At 52.8% G+C, this 21046-nt stretch overlaps 1 protein-coding gene across 4 annotated transcripts in view; it reads right to left on the bottom strand.

Annotated features, from left to right (window-relative positions):
- Positions 1-21046, bottom strand: part of LOC121274384 (transcription factor 12-like) — a 167035-nt gene that overhangs the window by 39506 nt on the left and 106483 nt on the right. The gene's annotated exons all lie outside the window — the stretch shown is intronic.

Genomic DNA, 21046 nt, shown 5'->3' on the forward strand with positions numbered 1-21046 from the left:
CATTAGGGGATGCGCAAGAGGCCGGAATTGGAGGAGTGCAGAGATCTCGGAGGGGGGTAGGGGCTGGAGGAGGGTACAGAGATAGGGAGGGGTGTAGGGGCTGGAGGAGGTTACAGAGATAGGGAGGGAATGTAGCTGCTGGATGAGGTTACAGAGATAGGGAGGGGTGTAGGGGCTGGAGGAGGTTACAGAGATAGGGAGGGGGTGTAGGCGCTGGAGGAGGTTACAGAGATAGGGAGGGTTGTAGGGGCTGGGGAGGTTACAGAGATAGGGAGCGGTGTAGGGGCTGGAGGAGGTTACAGAGATAGGGAGGGGATGTAGGCGCTGGAGGAGGTTACAGAGATAGGGAGGGTTGTAGGGGCTGGGGAGGTTACAGAGATAGGGAGTGTTGTAGGGGCTGGAGGAAGTTACAGAGATAGGGAGGGAATGTAGGTGCTGGAGGAGATTACAGAGATAGGGAGGGGGTGTAGGCGCTGGAGGAGGTTACAGAGATAGGGAGGGTTGTAGGGGCTGGGGAGGTTACAGAGATAGGGAGCGATGTAGGGGCTGGAGGAGGTTACAGAGATAGGGAGGGGATGTAGGCGCTGGAGGAGGTTACAGAGATAGGGAGGGTTGTAGGGGCTGGGGAGGTTACAGAGATAGGGAGTGTTGTAGGGGCTGGAGGAAGTTACAGAGATAGGGAGGGAATGTAGGTGCTGGAGGAGGTTACAGAGATAGGGAGGGGGTGTAGGCGCTGGAGGAGGTTACAGAGATAGGGAGGGTTGTAGGGGCTGGGGAGGTTACAGAGATAGGGAGCGGTGTAGGGGCTGGAGGAGGTTACAGAGATAGGGAGGGGATGTAGGCGCTGGAGGAGGTTACAGAGATAGGGAGGGTTGTAGGGGCTGGGGAGGTTACAGAGATAGGGAGTGTTGTAGGGGCTGGAGGAAGTTACAGAGATAGGGAGGGAATGTAAGTGCTGGATGAGGTTACAGAGATAGGGAGGGTTTGTAGAAGCTGGAGGAGGTTACAAGATCAGGAGGGTTGTAGGGGCTGGAGGAGGTTACATAGATAGGGAGGGTTGTAGGGGCTGGAGGAGGTTACAAGATCGGGAGGGTTGTAGGGGCTGGAGGAGATTACAGAGATAGGGAGGGGTGTAGGGGCTGGAGGAGATTACAGAGATAGGGAGGGGTGTAGGGGCTGGCGGAGATTACAGAGATAGGGAGGGGTGTAGGGGCTGGAGGAGGTTACAGAGATAGGGAGGGCTGTAGGGGCTGGAGGAGGTTACAGAGATAGGGAGTGGTGTAGGGGCTGGAGGAGGTTACAGAGATAGGGAGGGGTGTAGGGGCTGGAGGAGGTTACAGAGATAGGGAGGGGTGTAGGGGCTGGAGGAGGTTACAGAGATAGGGAGGGGTGTAGGGGCTGGTGGAGGTTACAGAGATAGGGAGGGGTGTAGGGGCTGGAGGAGGTTACAGATTTGTGAGGATGGTGTAGGGGCTGGGAGGGTTTATTAAGATATCAGGGGTGATGTCAGGAAGTAATTCTTCACACAACGGGGAGTGGAAATCTAGAACCTTCTCCCCCAAAAAAGCTGTTGAGGCTTGCGTATGTGGGGGAGTGAGTGTTAGTTAATTGAAAATGTGAAAACTGAGATGGATAGATTTTTATTGGGTTAGGGAATTAAGGGTTAGGGAACTAAGACGGGTAGATGGAGTTAAGATACCGATCATCCATGATGTGATCTAATTGAACAGCGGAACAGGCTCGAGGGGCTGAATGCTCTCTTCCTGTCCCTGTGCTGGGAGCGGCCAAAAAAGTCCACACCTAGAACACAGTCCTGTTTCTGTTGTCCCCACAACCTCGCGTGTCTGCTTTTAAGCCAGGAGCAAGGATCGTCTCGAAGCGGAGGTAATAAATGATCGAAGCTTAACATGGATGTCCCTCCCCCAGCTTCCCCGCCCCACCCTCTCAACCTGTTGCAGCTCCGGAACTCCCCATTGCTGTCGCTTCGGGATTGCTGCCCCCAGCTCTCGAAGGGTTAAGGCGACAGGCTGAATCAGTCACATATTAATGCAGTGTCGGACCCTGTGAAAAGCCCAGCCCTGGAGGCGCCAGTGATTATACCCTGATCAGTGTCTCAGGGAATTGGCCCTGGCACTTTCTGGCGTTGACTGTTGTGCTGGAACTGAGCCCATCGCTTCAGAGCTCAGCAGAGCTGCCTCGAAGCGGGGCCGAAAATGCTGGCGGTGTGAGATGGGCACATCTCCTTCAAGCATGACGTGGGGATAGGTGTCGTTGAGGGGGGGGTGGGGGGGTTTGGGAAAATCCATATTTCACGGTGACAGATGCTGACCTGGGCCCCCCCCACCTCGGCGAACATGTCAACCTCCGGCCTATCGATAGGGTAAACCGGGCAGCGTCCGGCCATTCCAGCCGCGGGCATCGTTTCGAAGGAAGGGCTTCCTCGCTCGCCCGGGGCCTCTCACCGCTCCCCCTCCACCGGTTGATCCGAAGGCTTTTCTCACCTCCCCCCATCCCCCCTCCCCCCATCCCCCCTCCCCCCACAAGCCGGTTCCGCTTGGGAGGTAGCGGCCGGTCGGCACAGCTTCCCTCAGCGCTGGCCTGTCCGTGAGTCTCCCTCGGAGCCGCGACCCGATTAACCCGCGCTGCTCTGCCCCTGGACGAGGGCGGTCGGTGGGCGAAGGGAGACGGACACAAGCATTGGAAAATTGGAACAGGAGGAGCCTGCTCCACCATTCAACAAGATCACGGCCAGCCCGACAGGGGCCTTACTCTACTTGCCTGTCTGCCCACAAGTAACCCTCGATTCCCTCGCCAATCAAAAATCTTTCTAACTCAGCCTTGAATATATTCAGTAACCTGCAGCCTCCGCTGCTCTCCGGGGAAGAGAACTCCACAGACCTCCGAAAACACAAAATTCCTCCTCATTTCCATCTTAAATGGGAGACCCCCTTATTTTTAAACTGTGCCCCCTCGTTCTAGATCCCCCTCCAGCAAGTTGGTTGGGGGGCGGGGGGGGGGGGCGCATCCTGTCAGCATCCACCCTGTCGAAGCCCCCTCAGGATCCTACGGCGTTTCTGTAAGATCGCATCTCATCCTCCTAAACTCCAACCTGCTCAGCCGCTCCTCCTAAGACAAGACCCCCTTCACCCCCACGAGCCGAGTGAACCTTCTCTGAACTGCCTCCGATGCCAGTGTATCCCTGCTTAAGTAAGGAGGCCAGAACTGTACGTAATAGCCCAGTTGTGGTCTTGTCAATGCCCTGTACGTTTGTAGCAAGACCTCCCTACTTTTATACTGCATCCCCTTTGCAATGTAAACAATGGCAGGGCTACTCTAAAAAGACTAAGAGAGAACCAGGCGCTGCTGAATACTTCCTGGCGTTTTCACCCTCTTGGATTTTTACACTCCTCTCTGTTTCTCTTGCTCGTTCTATCCCTGCGCCCTCCCCTTCCACCACCCCCTCTCTCCTGTCGCCCTCTCATCCCTGCTCCAAGCAGCCTCTCTCCCCGCTTTGCCACACCAGCCACTTCCGGGGGTGGGGGACACCCCCTTCCTTCAGTGTCTCCCATCCACCAGGCCGTTCCTCTCGCTTGATCCCGGCGGGCAGGCGAGCGGCACCCAGCTGTTCTACCGTGACCGGTGCGCAGGCTGTTTGATAACGAAGGTGGTGGTGGGAAGGTGGGGGGTGGGGGGGTGCGCATCGCAGCCGGACGCTCTGCTGCCCTCACCCGGCGCGTGCCCTTCATGCCGAGTGGCATCGCTCACTCCGGAGAGCTGGTGCAGACGTGTCGGGCAGAAGGGCCTTCTTCGGCGGCCTAAAAATCCTGTGATCCTGTGACCAGGCCGGACAGAGACCCACGTTGGCTTTCCTAACCAGGACACCCCCCCCACCCCCAATTGTACCACCGGCCTCCCCCACTCCAGCCGAAATCAGCTCCTTCCGCACTTTATCCCTTCAACCACGACCTATCCACACTGCAACCGAGTGGAGGAGCATGAACACGTACCACTGGATGCATTTACTCCAGGGACTTGAGCTAGTACTGAAGGAGTGCTGCACTGTCGGAGGTGCCGTCTTTTGGCTGGGACGTTAGACCGAGGGCCCCACCTTCCCCGTGAGAGATCGCACGGCCACTACTGGAAGTGGGGAGGGGGCTGTTGGGTGCGACGGTGTCTTGTGGCGGGGGGGGGGGGGGGGTGGTGGTTTAAACCCCTCTGCCAAACTGGCTAAAACAAAAGTACACATGACTGGGGTCATGGCTGTTTGCAGGATCTTGCTGTGTGCGTATTGGCTGCCATATTTCTACTTTACAGTGGCCACACTTCAAAAGTAGTTAATTGGCCGTGTAGGGCTCTGGGATGTCCTGAGATCGCAAAAGATGCCATTGGAAGGCACGCCTTTTGCTTTCCAAAAACCGTAGGTTTAAAAGCGGCGTCTCCCTAAACCCGCAACCCCTACCATCCCAAAGGACAAGGGGCAGCAGACACATGGGAACACCGCTATCTATCTGCAAGTTCCCCTCCGAGCCCCATAGTACCCCGACTTGGAAATATATCGGCCGCTCCTTCACCGTCGCTGGGTCAAAATCCTGGCACTCCCTCCCTAACAGCACGGTGGGTGGACCTACACCACAGGGACCGCAGCGACTCAAGAAGGCAGCTCACCCACCACCTTCTCAAGGGGGCAATTAGGGATGGGCAACAAATGGTGGTCTAGCCCGCGATGTTCAGTTCCTGTGAGAGGATAAAAAGAAACAACGTGGCACATACAGGATTATGTCTGGAACATGCTCACAGATTTGTTACAGCACAGAAGGAGGCCATTTGGCCCCTCGTGTCTGCGCCAGCTCTCTAGAGGAGCAATTTAGCCACATCCCCCGCCTTCTCCCTGCAACCCTGCACATTCTTCCTTTTCAAATAAAAATCCAATTCCCCCTTATATGCTTCGAATGAACACTCCTCCACCAAACAATCAGGCAGCTCATTCTAGACCCCAACCACTCGTAATGAGCTACAAGGATAGCCTAGGGCAGGATATGTCATCATGGAGATAGGTGGAGCTTACGAAGGCTCTCTGGTTGCAATTTATCTGGGTGGTCACTGGGAGAGGTTTTTAATTGCAGTTTGGACCTTGTGTGGTTTGCAGCTCACTAAGAGACAGCCAAATTAACTGGTAGTTAGCTAGACCTGCACTGTAAGCAAAGAAAGAGACTAACTTCATCAGTCGCTGTGCGGAATACAAGTGAGGCTCTATGAGTGACTTGCACTATTTTCAACACAGGCTTGGTGGGTACTGACCCTCAGATAATGCAGCATCCCACAGCATTGACCCTCCAACAGTGCAGCGCGCCCTCAGTACTGATCCTCAGACAGTGCAACGTTCACTCAATACTGACCCTCTGACAGTGCAGCCTCCCATAGTACTGACCCTCCGACAGTGCGGCACTCCCTCAGCACTGACCCTCCGACAGTGCGGCACTCCCTCAGCACTGACCCTCCAACAGTGCGGCACTCCCTCAGCACTGACCCTCCGACAGTGCGGCACTCCCTCAGCACTGACCCTCCGACAGTGCGGCACTCACTCAGCACTGACCCTCCGACAGTGCGGCACTCCCTCAGCACTGACCCTCCGACAGTGCGGCACTCCCTCAGCACTGACCCTCCGACAGTGCGGCGCTTTCTCAGTACTGACCCTCCGACAGTGCGGCGCTTTCTCAGTACTGACCCTCCAACAGTGCGGCGCTCCCTCGGTACTGACCCTCCGACAGTGCGGCGCTTTCTCAGTACTGACCCTCCGACAGTGCGGCGCTTTCTCAGTACTGACCCTCCAACAGTGCGGCGCTCCCTCGGTACTGACCATCCGACAGTGCGGCATTCCCTCAGTACTGACCCTCCAACAGTGCAGCACTCCCTCAGTACTGACCCTCCAACAGTGCAGCACTTCCACGGCACTGGCACTGGCTGTGTCAGCCGGGGTGCCAATCTCTGAAGCCCACAAACCTGTGATTTGGGAGCGGTGGCCGGGTGGTGGGGGTGGCGGTTTGGAGCGAGGGAGGGGGTCACAGGTGCAGGAGTTGGGGTAAGAGTCTAACCCATGGAGCCATGCCTACAACGTCACAGCCCCAACTCTCTGGCACATGCTTCTGTCTAGCGAGGCTACACACCAGGGAGTTGGGCAATGCTAAGCGACCCACCTACCGTCACGTATAGGCTCAAGTGCGAAGACAACTTTGCGAGGCAAAAGTGCCACTGGACTCGACCCCAACCCCCACCCCTGTCAGGATCTATGTGACTTCAGGAGGGGTAGAGCAGGAACCCGAGTAACATAAGCAAATCGCTCACTACGTCACGTTAGAATTCCTGGCTTGCAAGTTGGAAAAGGACAAAACTTCAGTGCTGTAAAGAGCCGCAGCCTAACATCAGCCCCTTTGTGACTAGCGAGGCCTGACCACCACCAGTGAGGCAAGTGCAGATCAGAAGCCTCATTAAACGGATGGGCTGCGCCACTTTGTAAACATCTCCACAAACAGAGAGCTGCCAGAGATTGTTCGAGCGATTTGGACCCTTTCTGCTTCCTTGTTTATGTTACTTTTTCACCTGTGCTACTAGCCCTACAGCAGCAATTCACCAAGGCTCCTTCGACAGCACCTTCCAAACCCACGACCTCTACCATCTAGAAGGACGAGGGCAGCAGACACATGGGGAACACCCACCGCCTGGAAGTTCCCCTCCCAAGCCGCTCACCATCCCTGACTTGGAAATATATCGGCCGTTCCTTCACTGTCGCTGGGTCCAAATCCTGGAACTCCCTCCCTAACAGCACGGTGGGTGTACCTACACGACACAGACTGCAGCGGCTCAAGAAGGCGGCTCACCCCCACATTCTGAAGGGGCAGTTAGGGATGGGCAATAAATGCTGGCCCACATCCCGAAAATGAATATAAACTAAAGAGCTGCGCGAAAGCTGCTTCCACAATGCCCTCCCCGACACCAGCCACGGCTCATACGAATACGTGAGCTGAGGTAGGCCATTCAGCCCCTCAAGCCTGCTGCGCCATTCAATAAGATCATGGCTGATCTGTTTCTGTTTCAAATTCCACATTCCCATCAATGGACAGCACGCTCTCTGCTCGAGCAAAGGCTGTGGGACCCTGCACCACTCCAGAGTCTTGAGCATTTAAACCCAAGCCGACGCTCTTGCTGCCAGTACTGAGGGAGCGCTGCACTGTGGGAGGGTCTGTACTGACAGGAATGCTGCACTGTGGGAGGGTCAGCATCGAAGGAGAGCTGCACTGTTGGAGGGTTAGTACTGAGGGAGTGCTGTACTGTCAGGGTCAGTAGTGAGGGCGCGCCGCACTGTCGGAGGGTCAGTACCGAGGGAGTGTTGCACTGTGGTAGGATCAGTACTGAGGGAGCGCCGCACTGTCGGATTGTCAGTACTGAGGGAGTGCTGTACTGTCGGAGGGTCAGTACTGAGGGAGTGCTGTACTGTCGGAGGGTCAGTACTGAGGGAGTGCTGTACTGTCGGAGGGTCAGTACTGAGGGAGTGCTGTACTGTCGGAGGGTCAGTACTGAGGGAGTGCCGCGCTTTTGGAGGGTCAGTACTGAGGGAGCGCGGCGCTGTCGGAGGGTCAGTACTGAGGGAGCGCGGCGCTGTCGGAGGTTCAGTACTGAGGGAGCGCCGCACTGCCGGAGGGTCAGTACTGAGGGAGTGTTGCACTGTGGGAGGGTCAGTACTGAGGGAGCGCCGCGCTTTTGGAGGGTCAGTACTGAGGGAGTGCTGTACTGTCGGAGGGTCAGTACTGAGGGAGTGCTGTGCTGTCGGAGGGTCAGTACTGAGGGAGTGCTGTGCTGTCGGAGGGTCAGTACTGAGGGAGCGCCGCGCTTTTGGAGGGTCAGTACTAAGGGAGTGTTGCACTGTCGGAGGGTCAGTACTAAGGGAGTGTTGCACTGTCGGAGGGTCAGTACTAAGGGAGTGTTGCACTGTGGGAGGGTCAGTACTGAGGGAGTGCCGCACTGTCGGAGGGTCAGTACTAAGGGAGTGTTGCACTGTCGGAGGGTCAGTACTGAGGGAGTGCTGTACTGTCGGAGGGTCAGTACTAAGGGAGTGTTGCACTGTCGGAGGGTCAGTACTAAGGGAGCGTTGCACTGTCGGAGGGTCAGTACTAAGGGAGTGTTGCACTGTGGGAGGGTCAGTACTGAGGGAGTGCTGCACTGTTGGAGGGTCAGTACTGAGGGAGTGTTGCACTGTCGGAGGGTTAGTACTGAGGGAGTGCCGCATAGTTGGAGGTGATGTTTCTCAAATGAGACATTAAACTGAGGCCCCCACCTGCAGACGAATGGAAAATATCCCATGCCCACTGTTGGAATAAAAGGTTTCCTCTGGTGTCCTGTGACCAACATTTTATCCCTCAGCCAAAGTCACTAAAACAAACAACCTGGCTGTTATCACCCTGCCAGTTGTGGGAGCTTGCTGCGTGCAAATTGGCTGCTACAGTTTGCGCTTTACAAGTCAGGTCAGCAGTGCACCATTGGCTCTGAAGTGTTTCTGGAGGACCAGAGGCGATGATTTTGAGCTGAGGAGCATGACCCAAAATCACAGCGACAAGACTCAGCAGCCAAGAGGGCCAGAGGCCGAGCTGCCACAAGTTTTGGAGATCGCCCTTCCCCACGACCGCAGGTGCCGTGCAGGGGTCTCCAGCCCGCCCCGCTCCCCTCCTCCCCGCCCCGTATCTGAATGGTGCAAATTCCACAGTGGTGGGAACGCCAGAGAACTCCTTTCGGGCTTTTCACAAGCCGTTGGTGTAACGTGAAACCCACCCACTGGGAGCATTTCCACAGAATTACCAGATTGAAATATCGCAAATCTCACGAATGGATACGCAGAGGGGTCACTTCTGAGGGGGCTGCTTTGTACACGGTTCACCAGGAGAAGCAATCTGTCTCCACCCACACCCCACCCCTCCCCCACCCCACACTTTTAACTCTCTTGATTTCGAACCAGACCTCCCTCTCTTAATGGATAAATAGCACTCATTAGCCGCTCCAGACAGGCAGACCCTTTCAACAGAACAGCAGAAGGACCTTATGTTTATTAACCCTTGCCCTTCCAGCCAAGCGAACCTGCCCACTCCATCTCAAGCAACACAGGAGCGGGGGGGGGGGTCGACCATTCAGCCTCCTCGAGCCTGTTAGCTGTGGCGTTGTGGAATTGTCGCTGGACTAACAATCCAGAGGACCCCGGGTAATGCTCTGGGGACCTGGCAGACAGTGAAATTTGAGTTCAATTAAAAGTCTAACAATGACTGTGAAACCATTGCTAATTATTGTAAAAACCCCATCTGGTTCACTAACGCCCCTTGAGGGAAGGAAATCCACCATCCTTACCTGGTCTGGCCTACATGTGACTCCAGACACATGTGGTTGATTCTTAGCTGCCACAGAACCATAGAAGACGACAGCATAGACAAACAGGCCATTCGGCCCTTCTAGTCTGTGCCGAAATATTATTCCGCTAGTCCCGTTGACCTGCACCCAGTCCATAAACCTCCAGACCCCTCCCATCCATGTATCTATCCAATTTATTCTTAAAACTTAAAAGTGAGCCCGCATTTACCATGTCAGATGGCAGCTCGTTCCACACTCTCACCACTCTCTGAGTGAAGAAGTTCCCCCAAACCTTTCTCCTTTCACCCTAAAGCCATGTCCTCTCGTGTTTATCTCTCCTAATCTAAGTGGAAAGAGCCTACTCACATTTACTCTGTCTATACCCCTCATAATTTTGTAAACTTCTATCAAATCTCCCCTCATCCTCCTACGCTCCAAGGAATAAAGTCCTAACCTGTTTAATCTTTCCCTGTAACTCAGCTCCTGAAGACCCGGCAACATCCTAGTCAGTCTTCTCTGCACTCTTTTCAATCTTACTGATACCCTTCCTGTAGTTAGACGACCAGAACTGCACTCTGAAGTGGCCGAGCCAGCCACTCGGTTGTATCAGTCCGCTAAAAGGAATGGAATCAGACGGATCACCCGGCACCCAGAGGTGACAGCGGCCAACTCAGCCCCATCGACCCTGCAAAGCCCTCCTGTGGGTATAGCTACACCGCACGGACTGCAGCAGTTCACCGCCTTCTCGAGGACAACTAGGGATTGGCAGTAAATGCCAGGCAAGCCCCGTGAAAGAATAAAAAAGGACATATTAGGTCAGGTGACTAAAAGCGTGATCAAAGAGGTAGGTTTTAAGGAGTGTCTTAAAGGAGGAGAGAGAGAGAGAGAGAGGGAACTTCAGAACTTAGGGCTCAGGCAACTGAAGGCGCAAGGGACCAGAATTTAAGGAGCGCAGATATTTCGGAGGGATGTGGAGCTGGAGGAGATTACAGAGGTGGGGGGGGGGGGGGGGGGTGTGGGGCGAGGAGTGCGTGGAGGGATTTGAAAACAAGGGTGGGAATTTTGAAAACCAAATGTTGCATGACGGTGAGCACAGGGGTGATCGGGGAACAAGACTTAGTGCAAGGTTAAGACGTGGGCAGCAGAGTTTTGGATGATCCTCAGTTTACGGAGGGTAGAATGTGCGAGACCAGCCAGAGGTGTGTTGGAATAGTTGAGTCTGGAGGTAACGAAGGCTTGGATGAGGGTTTCAGCAGCCAATGAGCTAAGACAGGTTGCGACTCGATGTTACGGAGATGGAGCTAGGTGATCTTGGAGATGATAGGAATACGAGGTTTGAAGCTCATCTCGGAGTCAAATGTTTCACCAAGATTGCGAACAGACTGGCTTAATTTCAGATTTTTGACAGGGAGACATTCTCAATTGACCGCCCCTACCCCCAGGCCCAACCTGCCTCAACAGCTTTTTCAATTTTCAATTGGCATTTTCAATTTTTTTCAAAATTTTTCAATTTTTTCCATTTTCAATAATTTTTCAACATTTCCAATTGACATTTTCAATTTTCAACTGTCACTTTCAATTTAACACCCCCAGCCTCAACACCTTTTCCTATTTTCAGTTGACATTTTCAACTTGCAATTTTTTTCAATTTTCAATTATTTCCAATTTTTCTTCAAAATTTTTCAGCTTTTAAATTTTTAATTCTTTCAATTTTCAATTTTTTCCAATTTTTCTTCAAAAATTTTCAGCTTTTAAATTTTTAATTTTTTTCAATTTTCAATTTTTTCCAATGTTTCTTCAAAATTTCTCAGCTTTTAAATTTTAAATTTTTTCAACTTTCAATTCTTTCAAATTTTTCAATTTTTTCTCAAAATTTTTCAGCTTTTTAAATTTAAAATTTTTTCAATTTTCAATTGTTTTCAATTGACATTTTCAAGTTTCAGTTGTCCTTTTCAAGTGAACCCCAAACAGTTTTTTTTTCTGGGAGTCAGTGTTCCAGATTTTCACTACCCTTTGAGTGAAGAAATGAATCCCAGACCCTAAATGGTCTAATTTTAATTCTAAGCCAGACTGGGCCTCCTTGTTCAGGACTTCCAACCTCACCACATCTTTCAGCGTCTCCCACCCTGTCCTTCAGAAGACAGATGGACGAGGAGTCTGCAAGCGTCCCGTTACAGAAGCGGCTAAAGACAGACATAGAGACGGCACGGGGCACCATGTGGGAGGACAGGAGGGAGACAGAACCAACGGCAGACAAACAAACATTCAGAGAGAAAGAGAAAGACAGGGACTTGTACAAAATTAGAGTCACTGATCCACCTGATCCAGAGAGAGCGCGGTCCTGCCACTTCAGAGAGAGCTTTCATCTCTCTAGTGCCCTGTGTGACCATCAGGTATCCCAAAGCACCTTACAGCCAAAGAAGTACTTTTCTAAAGGGGTAGCCACAGTTGTAAGGTAGGGAAATGTGGCATTGTGCAGAGCAAGCTCCCACTATTTTGGAAGAAGAGCAGAAGGTGGGGGTGGGGGGGGGGTGGTGGGGGGCTCCCACTATTTTGGAAGAAGAGCAGAAGGTGGGGGTGGGGGTGGGGGGGAAGCTGTCCCTGGTGGCCTAGGGCCAATCTTTATCCCTCAACCCAACGTGACTAAACAGCAGATGACCTGGGTCATTACCCACACTGCTGCTTGTGGGATCTTGCTGTGCACAAACTGACCACCGCGCTTCCTACTTAAACACTGGCGACCGCACATCAACAGCTACCTCATTGGCTGTCGAGCACTTTGAGGCATCTGGTGGTCGTGGGAAGGGCTCTGCCAATGCAAGCCTTTTTTTCAGAATTTGACTCCGAGCTGTCCAAACTTGCACAAAATGGCCTCACGAGGCAGGTTCCAGAGGGCGATGAGTGACTTACGGAACCGTGGAGCAGAGGATGAGACAACATCCTTCAGCCGAAGGGAGGATATAAGCCTGGAGAGTGGGAAGGCAAGATCAGGAACCTAATCCGGCCCCCCGCCCACTCAGTAAGGAACAGGTCACACGTTCTTTTATTCATTCACGGGACGTGGGCACCACTGGCACGACCCTAATTACCCCTTGAGGAGGCAGGGGCAAGCCACCTTCTTGAGAAGTGAGGGGCTTGCTAGACCATGAGGGCAGTTGAGAGTCAACCACACGGCTGTGGGTCTGGAGTCACGTGTAGGCCAGACCGGGTAAGGACAGCAGATTTCCCTTCCCAAATGGGGGCATTAGTGAACCAGATGGGTTTTTTTTTATGACAATCGATGATAGTTTCATGGTCACCATTACAGAGGCTGGTTATTTTATTCTGGATTTTAATTAACTAACTGAATTTGAATTCCCTTAGCTGCTGTGGTGGGATTTGAACCCATGTCTCCAGATTATTAGCCTGGGTCTCTGGGTTATTAGCCCAGTAACATGACCAGTAGGTTTCCGCACCCTATTAGCACCAACGAAACCCTGGGCCCCGGAAGCAAATTTGGCACGGATCTGACAGGCTCCACACCCACCCGCCCCGCAGCCATAATGCGCCGCGAGATGGGCCAAACGAGAACCAAGAGGGACTTCTGCCCCCTCGCCTGCCCCCTCACCGGGGATTGGCCGGCAGCTCCATCAGTCCCAGCAGCGCCGAGAGCGTGTCAGCGGCTGCTGCCTGTACTGTCGGCGAGAAAGCAGGAGGAGGCCCATGGATTCACGAAGCAGGGCCTTGGGCATGGAGGGTTTGAGCAAGTCAGGGAGGGGAGTTGGTGGGGGGGGTGGGGGTTTGGGGTGTTTAAGGTTACCCGACCCCCCTCCCCGATTGGCAAAGGGCAGCCCCTGAAGATCGAACCCCCTCCCTTACTTCCTGCCCTTTGAAGAACTTCGTAAAAAAATAAAAAATCGGCTGTCCACTCCTGTCCATGCCAACCATTTTATGGCGTGGGCAGCGTATTATCAGAGTCGATTGGCTTGGTAACAAGCTTAGTTGATCCTTAATTATTCATTTAAATATGGCGGGCGGGTTGCCGATTTATGCACCTCTCTCCCCCCCCCCCCTGCATATTGTGGGAGTGGGTTCAGTGGTTGGCTGGGTGGTGGGGTGGGCAACCCCCTTGCCCAAAACACACCTGGCGGGGGCACATAAAATAGAGCCCCCCGTTTATACAATGAGGGAAAATAGTGTCCGGTGAACTCAAGTGAATCGTCCGGTGTGTCGGCTTTGCAAGGTAACCAAGGTGGGGAAAGAGTTGTAATCCAAACGCACCAATCTATACTTGCACTGCTCGGAAGCACTGATATCTCCTCCGCGCGAGCAGGGAGCCAAGGACCAAGAAGAAGAGCCGAGGTTTCACCGCAGACCGGGCAAGCGAGGCCTCACGATTGGCCTCGCCACCTCCGGGCCAAGAGGGAGGGGACTCTGTCCACGAACAAACCGACGTGCATTTCTGTAGCACCTTTCACCTCAGGACACGCCACAGTTTCCAAGGTGACTGCAGTGGCTTGTCGTCAAAAGCCGAACTGGTTCACTTGATGGCCATTTAGGGAAATCTGCCGTCCTTACTTGGTCTGGCCTACGTGTGACTCCAGGTCCACAGCAACGCGGTTGACTCCTAACCGGCAGTAAAGCGTTTTCGAGACATCCTCAGGTGCTAAAGGAATTGCAAGTCATACGAGCGTACGATTAGGAGCAGGAGTAGGCCACTCGGCCCCTCGAGCCTGCTCCGCCACTCAATAAGATCATGGCAGATCTGACTGTTAGCACCTGCCTACCCCCATAACCTTTCACCCCCTTGTTTATCAAGAATCTACTTAGCTCTGCCTTAAAAATATTCAAAGACTCACTATCCTCTGAGAGAAAAAATTTCTCCTCATTCCTCATCTCTGTCTTAAATGGGCGACTCCTTATCTTTAAACAGTGAGCCCTAGTTCTAGGTTCTCTCACAAGAGGAAACATCCTCTCCACATCCACCCTGTCAAGACCCCTCAGGATCTTAAAAGGTTTCAGTCAAGCCACCTTTTACTCTTCTAATTTCCAGCGGATACAAGCTTTACTCATAAGACAATCCTCTCTTAACAGGTATTAGTGTGGTAAACCTTCTCCGAACTGCTTTTAGGTCATTTACATTCTTCCTTAAATAAGGAGACCGACACTGTACACAATACTCCAGATGTGGTTTCACCAGTGCCCTGTACAACTGAAGCTTAACCTCCCTACTTTTATGTTCAATTTATTTCTTTTTCAAAAGTGTTTCGCAGCCAATGAAGTTGATTTTTTTTTTGAGGCCCGGTCGCTGTTTGTAATCAGGAAACCCGGCAGCCAATTTGCGCGCGGCAAGCTCCCACAAATGAGATAATCAGATCACCTGCTTTCTTATTAAATTATGTTGGTTCAGGGGTAAATATTGGCTCCAGGACACTAGGAAGAACTCCCAACTATCACACCCTCCCCCACCCCCCCTCCCCACCACCACCACCACCACCACCTCCGCCTCTCCAGTCTCCTTCGAATTAGCAGCCTCAGGATCTTTTACGCGCACCTGAGAGGGCAGACGCTTCAACGTTCTGTCAGAAAGACAGCACCTCTGACAGTGCAGCACTCCATCAATACTGGCACTGGGACTGTCAGCCTCGGTCTTTGCTCATTCATTCGTTCACAGGGTGCTGACTAGGCCGGCATCTATTGGCCACCCCTGGCTGCCCCTTGAGAAGGTGGCGGTCCACATTGGTACACCCACGGTGCTGTCAGGGAGAGAGCTTCCAGGGTTTGGACCCACGAAAGAACCCAAGTGCCTAAGTTACTGGAGCGGGGATCAATCTCAACTTTTGCACACGGCAGTGTACTGACACAATGTTATCCAGGTGTATGGATAAAGAAAGACCAGGAGTTGGAGGCAGCGGGGGGGGGAGGGTGGTTTGGAGGCAGTGTTGACCAGCAGTCCCGCAACTGGGTCCCAGCAGGGGAAAATGCCTAAAGTACTGGTTGTGGGGTGGGGGCAAAGAAATTGGCCAAAGTGAGTGTGTGTTTGTGTGGGCCTGTCCCTTTAATTAGCACATAGCCCGCAGGCCTGAATTCCTTAGCTGTGATGCCGGTGTCAGATGTTGCGCCTGCTGAACAGCCTTGAAATACGATCTCCACCACCTCCCCCCCCCAACCCCTCCGGCTTCACAAGAGCCTCAGCGTTCCTTCCCCTGCACCCCACCCAGCCCCCAGGTCCCTCAGCTCATCGCTCGCGAGAGCCTCGGCCCTCGGCAGACCAACCCACCCAGCAGCGCGGATAGACTCGTTCCAGATCGACAACTCAAACCCAGCGTCGACTAGACAAACAGTGGGCACCTGCCAGGAAACGGGGCAAATGCTGAACGGGAGGCATGGTTACACTCAGAGAGAGAGAGAGAGAGAAATATTCATTCGCAGAGAGAAAGACTTGCATTTATATAGCGCCTTTCACAACCACCAGGCATTTCAAAGCGCCTTACGGCCAATGAAGGACTTGTTTTTTTTTGAAGTGCGGTCTCTGCTATGATGCAGGAAACGTGGCAGCCAATTTGCGCACAGCAAGATCCCACCAACGACAATGCAATAATGACCCAGATCATCTGTTTTTTTTTTTAAAGTGATGTTGATTGAGGGATAAATATCAGCCTCAGAACATGAGGGAGAACTTCCCCCTCCAAAACCTCCCCCCACCCCCCGCCCCCTCCAAAACCTCCCCCCCACCCTGCTCTGCCCCGCCCCCACAAACTCTACCCATCACACGCAGCCCCCCCCCACCCCGCCTCACCCGCCCACCCCGCTCTTTTTCCAATTTTGGTTGCGGCATCTTTTACATTCACCCGAGCAGGCAGACAAAGGGCTTTGGTTTAAAGTCTCTCCCAAAGTTCAGCACCTCCGGCAGCGCAGCACTCCCTCTGTACTGGCGCTAGTAGATTTTTAACCCCCAAACGCCGGTATATTTGAACCCGGAAGCTGGTGACTCAAGAGGAGAGAGTGCTAACCAACTGAGTCACGACGGACATACCGGCCTTAAAAAGGCCGCGACGATGTGAGCTTTCCCCCGTGGCCCGCTGGAACCGGAGCGGAGGCGCTAGACACGGGACGGATTCGTCACAGACATGGAGGAAAGGGGTCTGCCTCAGCCCCGCTTCCCACCCATGCTTCATTTTGACCTCCGGCAGCCTGCCATTCCCGAGAGCCTAAATATAACCTCCGTCCTTTTTATAAAAGGAAATCGAGCAGCCCGGGTACAAAGGCCCGAGATCAGGGCGACCAACCGTTCCTTACGCACCAACGTGCAAACTGGGGAGCAGGAGTGAGGCCACTCGGCCCCTCGAGCCTGCTCCACCATTCAATGAGATCGCGACCGATCTGACAGCAACCTCAACTCCACGTTCCCTCCTTCCTCTCCCCCCACCCCCCCCGCCCCCGATAAGCAAGGGGGTGAAAGGTTATCAGGAATCCATCCACCTCTGCCTTAAAAACGTTCAAAGACTCTGCTTCCTTTTGAGGAAGAGAGTTCCAAAGACCCACCACCCTCCGAGAGAGAAAAAAAATCTCTCCACATCGGTGTCCTAAATGGGCGACCCCTTATTTTTAAACAGTGACCCCCCATGCCCCCACCCAGCACTCGATTCTCCCACAAGAGACAATGTCCTCTCCATGTCAACCCTGTCAAGACCCCGCAGGATTTTGTTTCCTGGAATCGTCCCGTATTTGACTCCCCTGTCCTGTGTCACCCCAGCTACACTGTGTCACAGCTGTCTGCCCTGTAATTCAGACCTATAAATTTTGTGCATGTGCTGCAGCCTCTTGTTCACGTGTTCTCACAGCCCTGGATGAACCCTCACCCTGCTCTCACAGCTCAGACAGACCCCCACCTCCCACCCCCCACCCCCCTCCCCAACCCCTGCAATGGCAGGCTATCCCTTCGACAGCACCTTCCAAACCCGCAACCTCCACCACCCAGAAGGACAAGGGCGGCAGATGCACGGGCACACCACCACCACCTCTGCAAGTTCCCCTCCGAGCTACACACACACACACACACACACACACACACACACACACACACCACCCTGACTTGGAAACATATCGGCCGCTCCCCTCACCGTCGCTGGCACCACTGGCTCCCTAACAGCACGGTGGGTGTACCTACACCACAGGGACCGCAGCGGCTCCAGAAAGCGGCTCACCCACCACCTTCTCAAGGGGGCAATTAGGGATGGGCACTTAGAGATGGGCAATTAGGGATGGGCCAGCCAGTGGTGCCAGTGTCCCATGAACGCATAAATACAATTTTTTTAAAAAGTTCTCTGCGGGGGTTGATCACCCTGAGTTGGACCCACACTGCAAGACAGTCACCCAAGTCAGAGGCCAAGACCAGGTCATTTTGAAACTTAACACAGATGCTGGAAATACTCAGCAGGTCTGGCAACACACATGGAGGGGGAAACAGTTAACGTTTCGAGTCGGGGAAGAACGGTCCTCTGAAACGTTAGACCAGCGGTATTCTCCACTAGCTGGATGCTGCCGTCAAGCCAAAGATATGTTGTGCCAATCACACAAATGGGCAACATGGTATGTGGATTGCAGTGCCGGTGTGATGCCAGGTAAGCAGGTCTTACGTCCCAACAATTGGCGGATTGTATCCGACAGCACGTCCCTTTTGGCGGTTCACAACCGGCAAAGTGCTTGACCGAACCCAACCAGTCAGTGCTTGCAAAACTGAAAACATTGTGTCCAGCATTAGGTACGATTCCGCACTGAAAACCAATTGTCAGTCTGGTTCACGGTGCGACTCACTTACACATGCTAGAAGCCACGTGTATTCACACACAGGGCCCCGTGCTGTGGAGACAGAAGGAGCGCGTCCACACTTTGCGCCCTTTTTCAACTAAACTAAAGCTTAGGGAACAAGCATTCCCTGGTTCATTCCCCAGGGCGATGCCTTGACCAGAGCCCACCTCTGGTTTGAATCTGAACAAAGCTGGGCAGTTCACTGTTCCCTGCTGCATTCTCCAAGGCAACACCTCCACCAATCAATCAAAGTTCAATTGCCTGCCAATCAGCACTCTCCTCTCATGCAGTATAAATTGTTGTGCCCCCATTACTGTTAGTAATTTCTTGCGAGCTATCCTGATAAGTGCAAGTTGAAAAGCTTTGCCAGTGTGTCCTTTTTTCAGCAATACTCTCAAGTTCTGCTCTACCAAATGACTATTTTGCTTTCATTTAAAAACACCTCAGTTCAAGGCCAACCAGAGTTTGCAATCAAGTTCTCTGTCAGTTCGGAGAGCTGAAAGGTCCCAAGGCCCACAATGCAAAGACACCATATCCAGCAAGTGGATGCTGCTGTCAGTCCAAAAAGATGTTCTGTCTGCCACACAGTTGAGCAACGTTGTGCATGAATTTCAGCACTCGGTGCTATGCCAGGTCGGTAGGTTGTACATCCCAGGTATTGGCCGATCGAATCAAACAACACGTTCCTCCGGCTGCTTATAATAGGTACAGTACTCAGACCATACTCAGCCAGCCCGTGCTTGTAAAGCTCAACACAAAACGTCTACTGTTAGACGTGATTCTGCAATTGGGCAGCACTCACTGAACAATCCCGAGTGCGCTAATAGCTATACTAACAACCAATTTAAGATAATCAGTCACGCTTGTAACGTGGTTCATTTACCCTACTAGAAGTATTTAGTTTAATTGTTTTAACTGTAAAAGAGTTACCCTACTAGAAGTGACTTGCATCCTCTGCAAGAAGAAAAGGAATATGTTCAAGCCATGCGCCTTTTTCTAGAGGCTTGGGGAGCCTGCTTTCCCCAGGCTTATGCCTCAGCCAATCAGAATGGACGTACCAACAAATCAGTACCCTTTTCTCCTGTGGTATAAATTGTTGTGATCCTTTGAGATTTGGCATTCTTGCCTTTGTCCTGATGAGTACAAGAGGAAAAGCTTTGGCAACACCTCACTTTTTTCACCATGATTCAAGTGGTGGTTTGGTGACCTCCAGCTAAGATTTTATACGGCTTAAGGAGTATGAGAAAGGGAGGTCTGAGGGAGATGGGGAGATCCATAGCTTAGAGATCCCAGGACGCAAGAGAGAAGAGCCAGAGCACTAACCATGGGAGAATCAGTAAGAAAGGAAGACTTGTTGGCATGGGTTCAGCTGCAACAGCAGTTGAGAAGCCCAACACAATCCAGGCTAAGGCATGATCAGCACCCCACCCACCGCCTTCAACATTCACTCTCCACCACCGATGCACAGTAGCAGCAGTGTGTGTACCATCCACAAGATGCACTGCAGCAACTCACCAAGGCTCCTTCGACAACATTGTCCAAACCCACGACCTCTGCCACCTAGAAGGACAAGGGCAGCAGACGCATGGGAACACCACCACCTGCAAGTTCCCCTCCGAGCCACTCACCATCCTGACTTGGAAATATATAGGCCGTTCCTTCACTGTCGCTGGGTCAATATCATGGGGCTCCCTCCCTAACAGCACGGTGGGTGTACCCACACCACAGGGACTGCAGCGGCTCAAGGCGGCGGCTCACCCCCCACCTTCTGAAGGGGCAATTAGTTACAGGTAATAAATGCTGGGCCTAGCCAGCGACGCCCAGATCCTGAGAACAATTTAAAAAATATTATAGTTTCCAGAGTTCTCAGCGGAGTCCTGGCCAACATTTTTCCCTCAACTAACATCACCAAAACAGACGATTGTGGTCGTTATCACGCTGCTGGTCATGGGATCTTGCTGTGTGCAAATTGCCTTTCTTGTCTCCTGCAAAGTGCTTTAGGATGTCCTGAGGCCATGAAAGGCTCAGTGTAAGTGCCAGCCTTTCCTTCTGGGCGGTTACTGGTACAGAATGGCTGTGCATGCCGATGTAACGACAGTCACCATCCTTTCAAACAATTCGTTATCTGAAGGGTTCAGAGTTCCCAAACTCCTCCACCTCAAAGACTTTCACCTCCGTATTATCATCATGCCCCTGCCTCAGCCACAAATTCAACTAGGTTCTCGATTGGTAAGGGGGAATCAAAGGTTACGGGGAGAAGGCGGGAGAATGGGGTCGAGAAACTTATCAGCCATGATTGAATGGGGGAGCAGACTCGATGGGCCGAATGGCCTAATTTCTGCTCCTACGTCTTATGGTCTTACGGTCAATTACTTCAAAGCTCCCCTGTCTCCATCCTCTACCCACTGTAGACACCAGCTCATTCAAAACGCTGTTGGTCGCATCTCCTGTAACATAGGAAGATGAGAAATAGGAGCAGGGGTAGGCCATTCGGCCCCTTGAGCCTGCTCTGCCATTCAGCACAGTCATGGCTGATCTTGGGCTTCAATCCCACTTTCCCGCCCACTCCCCATATCTCTTAATTCCCTTAGGGCCTTAAAATCTATCAATCCCTCACTCTTGAATATGCCCAAAGACTGAGCGGCCCCAGCTCTCTGGGGTGGAGAAATCCAAAGATTCACAACCCTCTGAGTGAGGAAATTTCTCCTCGTCTCAGTCCAAAATGGTCGACCCCTTTATCCTGAGGCTGTGACCCCGGGTTAGGAACACAGGAGCAGGATTAGACCATTCAGCTCCTCGCACCTGCTCTGCCATTCAAGAAGACCATGGCTGACCTTTCACCTTGATGCAATTTTCCTGCACCACCCTT

Source organism: Carcharodon carcharias (assembly GCF_017639515.1).
Source record: "Carcharodon carcharias isolate sCarCar2 chromosome 36 unlocalized genomic scaffold, sCarCar2.pri SUPER_36_unloc_1, whole genome shotgun sequence".
In the NCBI taxonomy this organism is placed as follows: Eukaryota; Metazoa; Chordata; class Chondrichthyes; order Lamniformes; family Lamnidae; genus Carcharodon; species Carcharodon carcharias.